Below are 8,832 nucleotides of genomic sequence, written 5' to 3' on the forward strand. Positions count from 1 at the left end.
TAAATCACCAAATCCAATCAAACCCACCAACACTATAAAAGATACATTATGTGAGCTAGAGTCTTATGATGAAATTAAAGACAGCCCATAAAAAGAACAATTTTGTTAATTTTATCAACATGTAAATAAAAATGATCCTCTGAAACATAAAGTTGAGTCAAAAAGCAGTTATGGAAGGGCAGATAGAGCATAATTTCATTATATAAAGTTTAAGAAAAGCATGCAGAACTAAACAGTATAATTTTAGACATTTAAACATCTAGTAAATCTAAGAAAGAAAAATAAGACTATAGTAATCACAAAATTTTAAGAAGTAGTTACAGCCTAGCAGAGAAGTTTACACAGAGACCTAAAAGTCAAGATAGTGTTCTTTTTTAACCTGAGAGATTGTTTAGATGATTTGCATGTATTATTATTCTTTATGTTTTAAATATACTCTATAAATATTTGTATATACTTAATATTTAAAATAATATATATTTTTTTGAAGTGCTCAAAGTCCTTAGGCTAATTGTTCATGCTTTATTAACAGAGTCTTAACAACGTGTTATTTATGCAGGACATATTCAAAGATTTATCTTCTCAGTAATGTGTTAAATTAGAAATGTGGCATGAGAGACATAGACTAATGCATTGCCATTTCTCCTCTCATTTAGAATTGAGACTATCAGAAGATAAATTAGTTCTGTGGTCTCTCGTTAGACTTGTGCTAGGTAAAATGAGTTTCTTTTACCAACACATTGTCAGTTACCATCCTGGGTTTAGATTCATGATTATGCCATTTTCTCCAGCTTCTGTAATAATAGTGGAAAGAAAGACAACAGGAATGTTAATGATTAGCCTTAGCCATATCTGATGGAAGAAAATTTACTGCTTTAACTTCTTAGTAACTGAGATTGACTGGCAATTAGTCATCTTTTCATATCAGTATAAATACAGGGATTAAAATAAAACCAAATTTTCTAAAGGGTCATTTTCTCATTTAAAAAATCAATAAAATAAAACATGCTCACTGCCAGAGCTTGGGAAAACATAATACAAAGAAGGAGAAGAAAATGACTAAAATATCAATATCAACATTTTTGGTGCACTTCCTTTAGTTTTCTCCTTGTAAAAATATTGTCATATTGGAAATACATTTCCTACTCTACATTTCCCCCCCCTTAGAATTTTTTTTCATATTATTCTTCTTCAAATACAATGGTGTTGAAGCATTGCACAAAATTTCCTATATGAAATGATTGGCTTTTTTAATCTCTTACCTATAAATGGACATAAATTTCATCCAATTGTCTTATTATTAAAGCACTGCATGTGAATCTTTTCTTCCTTTAAACAACAATCTTTGACAATATACTGTTTTCTTGTATGACAGAACAAAATATTAATTTAGGAGTATTCCTAAATTTTTCATCAACTCTGCTCATGAAAGGAACTTCAGCTGTGTTCCCTCAATTTATTTCTTTGTTTCTCTTGACCTGCCTCCCGCAGTGCCAGATCCATGGTTTGCCAGATCCATTCTTTTTCTTTTTGCTGGTAAGCATTGAGGAGCCACAGAGGTAATGTAGATACACTTGCACTTGTCCAGTGGGAGGAAATTTTTCATGGAGTGTTGAAAAAGGGCAGCTTCACAGAGTGAGGGAGTAAATAGAAAAAGAGGGGATTTTTTAAGAGTTGCTAATCTGGTCCAAGATAAGCTACTCAATAAAAGTGTTATAAAAATAAAAGAAATTGTTTTGTTTTGAAGTTATCTCTTGGCTGCAGACTTGCTGCTTTTTGGGCTGAACATTATTCTAAAACTGGACTATGAGGGTCATGGCTTCAGAAGCTTTATACATCTGTAAGGAAAAATCACTGTCCTCTTACGACCCGTTGAAATTGCTTTCTCCAAAGGTTAGGTCAATGTATCCTCTTTACCAGCCTTATGTAAGAATGCCATTAGGGCTGATTTCATAAAACAATGGAATATTACCACTTTTCAAAACATTTTGTGAACTTGATAGGTAGAAAATGATATCTGGTTATTTAATTTTCCATTTCTTCATTAGAGATGTCGGATATTTTCCAGTTTCTTCATACCTTAAGTCTGATTTGAGAGTGATTTGATCATGATCCACTGGGTGTGGATAAATTATTTATTTAATTAATTTGTATGGGTCAGTGCTTTTTAAGAGTGTTATCTCTTAATTTTCATATTTGTTGCAGTAATTTTCCTCATCTTTGTCATTTGATTTCAATTATATTTATTAGTTTTAAATATATGTGTGTCAAATTTTATGTTGTCAAATCAGACTTTTTCCTTTATGATTTAATTTCCTTTATGATTTAATTTATTGTTTCATTCTCAGAAAGTTCTTGCCCATTCTGAGTTTTCAAAAAGTATGTGACTTTTTACCCACAAGTTTTAATGTGTGTATTTACTACATCTGTTTTGTCCACTTAGAATGTATTTGGGGATAAGATGTGAAGAAAAAATTTAATTATTTTCTAAGTGATTGACCAACTGTTCCAATATTAAAAAATCAATTTGTTTACTCTTATTGATACTGATTTATTATTGTAAACAAAATTCCTAATATATTAGGCTACCTGTTCTATGCTATTAATCTAATATCTAGCATAAATTTTATAATTACAAGTTTAGTTTATGTTTTAATATATAAGAAAACATCTCATAATAATCTTTCTAAAAAATGTTTATGCTATCTTAGATATTACTTACTGTTTTCCTTTAATACAATGTTCAGAATCAATTTACCTTGCAAGTTATAAAAACAATCCCCATTGGAAAGTTGATTAGAATTATATTAAATCTCTAGCTTGATTTGGAAAGTATTCTCTTTACATTTATCAATGTGTTAAATACTTCAATAAAAGTTTAGAATTTACTCTGTTCATTTATTCATTCATTCACTGAGTGTATCTTTTTGAGTCTTTTTGCTAACTGGCCTCGTGATGGGCACCTTGGATTTAATGACATAATGACAAACTTTTATATTCTAAGCCCCTTGTAATAGATGCCTTGTATCCAGGAGCTAATAGAAACAAGAGAGAATAAATAGTTTTTGCTGATGGTATCAGAAAAATAATTATTTTACAAACCGAAGACATAATTCTAGGTGGAAATAAAGCTCAATTAGACATTCAAAGCTTCATCTGGAAAAATTTATAGATATATGAATTCATAGGTAATCACTGAATATTGACAGTAGATTCTAATTTTGGAAGGTTTTAGTTACAAGATACCTTGAAATCTAAGACAAGGAAAACTTTTATTCTTGATGATGTGTCTTGAACATGGTAGGTATCCTATGCATATATCTGGGTTTGAAATGATTGTAAATGAAGAAGAAAATAATACATAGGCCACTGTTCTTTTCATGCATAGGAAATCATCTCTCTGTCAGTGTGTTATCTATTCTGTTTCATAAAGCTACTTCATTCTATACAAACTATTTTTTTTTTTTGTCCTGGAAAGAACTAAATCAATAAAAAAATAAAGAAAAGGAAAGGAAAGAAAAGATATTCACTCACAGAGTAGATTCTACTTTATCTTTTCGATAGAATGATATTATCACCATGTCTAGAGATAATTTTAGCCTTTTCCATAGAATGTAATTTGTTGAAAACGTAGCCTCCAATTGAAATGTTTCTGATTACATTGTACTTGTTTCTATGTAATTTTGGTATCTTCTATTATTTCTGTGAGTATGCTCAAAAAACAATTTCTTTAAAGTTTTCATTTCTTTTGAGCTGCTCAATTGACTTTTATAGATTCTTCAGTATCAGAAAGATATAAATCCCAAACAGCTGCTTGCCTTTTCTGGGTTTGCTGAAATTATTTTTATCAGCAGTGTCATGGTATCCAATTGTGACTATGTTCATTGTTGCCAAAATAAAGTTCTCATCAACATAACCTTTTGGTACACTACTATTGTTATTACAAAAATCATTTAAAATGTATTATCTTCTCTGAGTCACATGAAACATATTTTCTATACATTACTGATGAAGAAATTGAAGAACAGAAAAGTTTTTGTCATAGTACTGGAACAGACCTTCAGCTGAGAATTTCCTGTTACTTTTCTCACTACTAATTTAAGGTGAATGGAAAAATGTATTAACACCTACATTTATCTTTAATTTTCTTCCACCTCTTTATCTCTACAAAACTTATCACTAAAATTTTAGAGAACTGTGTTGTAGAGAGTTCACCAAATACTTTTCACAAACAAGTGTCAGTTGGTTTTGTGATATTAGCAGAGCAGGATGTTACATTTGTGCATAGATGAGGAAAAGACTAAGAAGTTAAGTGACTTTAGTAAATGATTAGTTTCCTATAATGCTCTGGGAAAGAAAGAAGGGACTTACTGAGTGGGAACTGGAGAGATACAGGGGCAAAACTGGAGAGGCAGTGAGAGGCCACAACAAGAAGAAAACTAGCATATAACAATAAAAATGGCTAAAGTAATTTGAAATAAATAGTACTTTTTCAATTATATTGTAGAAGAAATAATACCCTGGAACATCATCTGTTTGCTTCTAGCTTATGATTTTTAGCCTCAATACTTTTCATTAAACAGAATATTCAAAGAGGCATATTGCGTTTAAGAAACATGTTCTATGGGGGCGCCTGGGTGGCTTAGTCGGTTAAGCATCCGACTTTCGCTTAGTTCATGATCTCGCGGTTCGTGGGTTCGAGCCCCGCGTCGGGCTCTGTGCTGACTGCCAGCTCAGAGCCTGGAGCCTATTTCAGAGTCTGTGTCTCCCACTCTCTCTCTGACCCTCCCCTGCTCACGCTGTCTCTCTCTCCTAGAAATAAATAAAAATATTAAAAAGAAAGAAAGAAAGAAACATGTTCTATGATTGAATTTGCATTTTAGGGAAGACTTTATAAATAATTAGCTAGTAATGGGGCACCTGGGTGGCTCAGTCAGTTAAGCTTCCCACTTTGGCTCAGGTCATCATCTCACTTGTTTGTGGGTTCAAGCCCCGCATCGGGCTCTGTGCTGACGGCTCAGACCTGGAGCCTGCTTCAGATTCTGTCTCCCTCTCTCTCTGCCCCTTCCTCCACTCATACTCTGCCTCTCTGTCTCAAAAATAAATAAACATTTTAAAAAATTTAAAAAATAATTAGCTAGTGAATGATAAAACCATGGTTGTCTGCTATTCAAGAAGGTATAATAAAAGATATATATATAATATTTTAAAGAAATAAAAAGTGCAGAAAACTATGAAGCATATGAACATATCAGGTTTTCCACTGTTATGAATTTAAAACTACTAAGCTTTTCACATTTACTTCATCTTTTGTTAATATATGTCTGAAAGTATTTTAGATAAGGTTGAGATGACCAAAGACACCATTCCCAAATCATCTTTCCTTCTCTCCTCTTCCCTCAAACAAATACTATAAAGATTTTGGTATACGTGGAATAGTAAAATACAGAGAGTATTTCCTTATATATCCTAAAATTTTTCCATTTTACATAAAAAGCATCAGCATTTTACATTGTATTCCACAGTACAGTTAGTCTTTCTTTTTCTCATTAAACAAATATTTGTTAAGTACATATTATGTAATAAGTACCAGTATTTGGCTGACCAAGTATAAATTTTTGCTCTCAGTCTGCTAATATTCTAGATGGATGGAGGAAGAGAAAAAAAAATATGAACATATGTCAAAGGTTGATAAAAGTTATGGTGGAAAATAAAGCATAGTTAAAGTATGGAATATACCTAGTGAAAGTGGAGGGATAGTATTGCTATTATAAATAAAATGACTCTTAACTGATAAGTTGAAATTTTATCAGATATGTTGAGGAAATAGATCCTGACAAGGTATGTTTGTGTTCCAGACTAAGGAAATAAAAGATGTAGGGGAGGCTGCATGCTCAGTTAGTTGACCCCTGACTCACAATTTTGGATCAGGTCATGACCCCAGTGTCATAGGATTGAGCCCCATATGGGGCTATGTGCTAAGGGTTGAACCAGCTTAAGATTCTCTCTCCCTCTGCCTCTGCTCCACTCCCCTGTTCTCTCTCTAAAATACAAATAATAAATCATAAATAAATAAATAAATTTAAAAGATGTAAATCAAAAAGCCCTCAGATAAGAACTTGCAGGGAGTGATAGTGATGCTGAAGAGTTTTGGGGGAGAGTGGCACAAGATGAGAAAAGAGGTCACAGGGATTGAATTTTTACCAAATAACTATATATTGATTATCCAACAGGACACTTTGAAGAGTGAGGGAGTACTATCAATGACTGGGTTAGGACAACAAATGTAAAGCAGGACTCTGTTGGGCAAAATGGGATTTATAATTGTCCTATGTTGAAAGGCTTTAACTCAAATTGAGGTGAAGAAAGCACAGGTTTTGTTCAGAATTATTATAATCTAACCCTTAATTTAATGAGACCTCTCTATGTTGAGAGTAGACTGAAGAGGAGAAGCATAGAAACTGGTAGATGAGTTAAAAGGCTACATCTATGATCCTGACAAAAAATGTTGGTGCCTTGTCCTAGAAAAATTGTAAAGGGGGTGAAAGAAGTTATTGAGCTCTGGATGCTAGAGTTACTGAAAGATATTTTACCATGTTATTTTTTATTGCAGTGTTTGTGTGTGTGTGTGTGTGTGTGTGTGTGTGTGTGTGAACTGACTGGTTTTAATTCCAGGCAATAATTTATGTAGTCAACTTTTTCTACAAGTCTATTCAAATATTCCAATTTTATTCCTTCATTTGTTCAAAAATTTATATAAATTAAATGTAATTGAATTAGTAAAATATAATATAGATTTACTCTAAGGCTATGCTTTTTGCATCTTTTTAAAGAAATAATCACCTAGAAACAAGATCATATAGGTTTATCTTTTAATAATTTTGCTTTTAAATATTTACTCTCAGCATTTTTTTTTGCTTATAGTATATGCAAGTAGCAGTATATATTTTTTCTTTGTGACAATTCACTTGTAACAAAAACATTTATTGAATAAACTGAATTTCATACCATATTTCAAATTTCCATATTAGCATTAGTATGTATTTGCTTTGTTTTTTCTCATTGATCTATTTTGTCTCTTTCTGTGTCAGTATACCACCTTAATTAATAAGTTTGGATAACTTGTAAGGAAATTTGCTCTACGTCTTTTTTATTCTTTAGAATTGTGTTCATAGATTGTGGTGGCATTAGTCAAATATATGAATTTCAATATTGGTCTTTCAAATTCTGTTAAAAATATTCTAGGATTTTCACTGACATTATATGGAATTTATAGATTTACTTTTGGAAAATTGGCATTTCAAACTACTGAGTTTATTATACTTTTGTCTATAAACATAGCATATCTCTACTTATTCAATCCATCTTTCATATTTTTCATTAACAATTTATAGTTTTCTACATTTTTGTATGTTTCTTACTAGGTTTCTACTTATAATCTTTCAACTTTATTACTGTTATAGACAGAGCTTTATTTTCTATTACATTATTTATGAATAGGAATAGTACTGTTTTTTGCTTACTTGAGGATGTGTAGAACTGTGTTGAATGGAACACATTTACTTAAGTGAAATGCATTAAAGCCTTGCACACTGTAGTGATTAAGAATATGGGCACTGGGGCCAGATCATACATGTTCACATCTTAATTCTGCCACATACCAGCTTTTGGGCCTTAACCATAGTTTATGCATCAGTTTCTTTATTTATCTATAAATGGGGCTCATAGGATTATTTTGAGAAGTAAGCAAAGTAATATATGCAAAGCCTATAGAACATTGCCTTACAGATCAATGTCATGTAGGTAATAACTATTATGATAGTTATAATTATTACTTTCATTGGTTGTCATAGATTATAAATGTAAATTTTTGCCTCATTTTTTTTATGACCTTAGGAAATGTAAATTCTCTTTGCAATGTCATGACAGATGTATTGGAGAAATCAGAACATGTAAATTTATTTTAAATGGTCATGGAAGATGGCATATAAGCATTAACAAAGTCACCTGAAAATATTGAACAAACTCTTCAGAGATCATTTAAAACCACTGGAGTACTTAAGCCCACAGAAATTGTGGTGCCTATTGTTTGCATTCTCAATTACATAATTTAGAATCATATATTACCTTTGATTTTTTTTCTCTATATAATCAGTTAATGTTGTATTGACTCTTCCTTGAAATGTCTACTTAACATGTTCCATTCTTCAGTATTTACAGTATCACTGGGCTTTTATTATCTCTTGCATGGATGATTATAAGAACCTTTTATTTCCCTACCTCTAGTCCTTTCTCTTGCCAAATTAGACTTAAAACTGACTTTTAACTCATACAATCAAGCTTATACTCACTATTTCTCATACTTCCCTTTATGCTATTATATACCTAAATTATAGATTTTGTTGTCACTGCTCATATGAGAAAGCTTTGATGGACTTCCATTTCCTCCAATCCCAAATCCTAACTTTCTCGTGCTATCCTACGTGTACCATCTCCTACCATGACTTCCCATACCTTACTCATCCTCTCTTTGCTGCTTTCCTAAGAGTCATTGAAATTTCCTGTATCCAGGTCTTTGACCATGACATTATATCTGGACCAACTCTTTCACTTTCATCTCCGTCAAGTCTACTTTACCACATAAGCTACTCAGAGAGGCTTATTTAACTTATCTTTCATGATTTAGTTTGTATGTAATTTCCTGTAAATTTTTCCCTTCCCTTGCCATAATTATTCTGTTCCTACTCTGTATTCAATTAAATTCCTCACATTATATATATTGAATAAATATGTATATGTAATTTTCCACAGAAACCCAGAATCACCAAGAAG

At 31.7% G+C, this 8,832-nt stretch overlaps 1 long non-coding RNA gene across 1 annotated transcript in view; it reads left to right on the top strand.

Moving 5' to 3' along the window:
- LOC144224605 (uncharacterized) overlaps positions 1-8,832 on the top strand; it is a 226,325-nt gene that overhangs the window by 195,160 nt on the left and 22,333 nt on the right. The window lies entirely within an intron of this gene.

The sequence above is a fragment of the Crocuta crocuta genome, unplaced genomic scaffold, assembly GCF_008692635.1.
Source record: "Crocuta crocuta isolate KB4526 unplaced genomic scaffold, BGI_CrCroc_1.0 scaffold192, whole genome shotgun sequence".
Taxonomy (NCBI): Eukaryota; Metazoa; Chordata; class Mammalia; order Carnivora; family Hyaenidae; genus Crocuta; species Crocuta crocuta.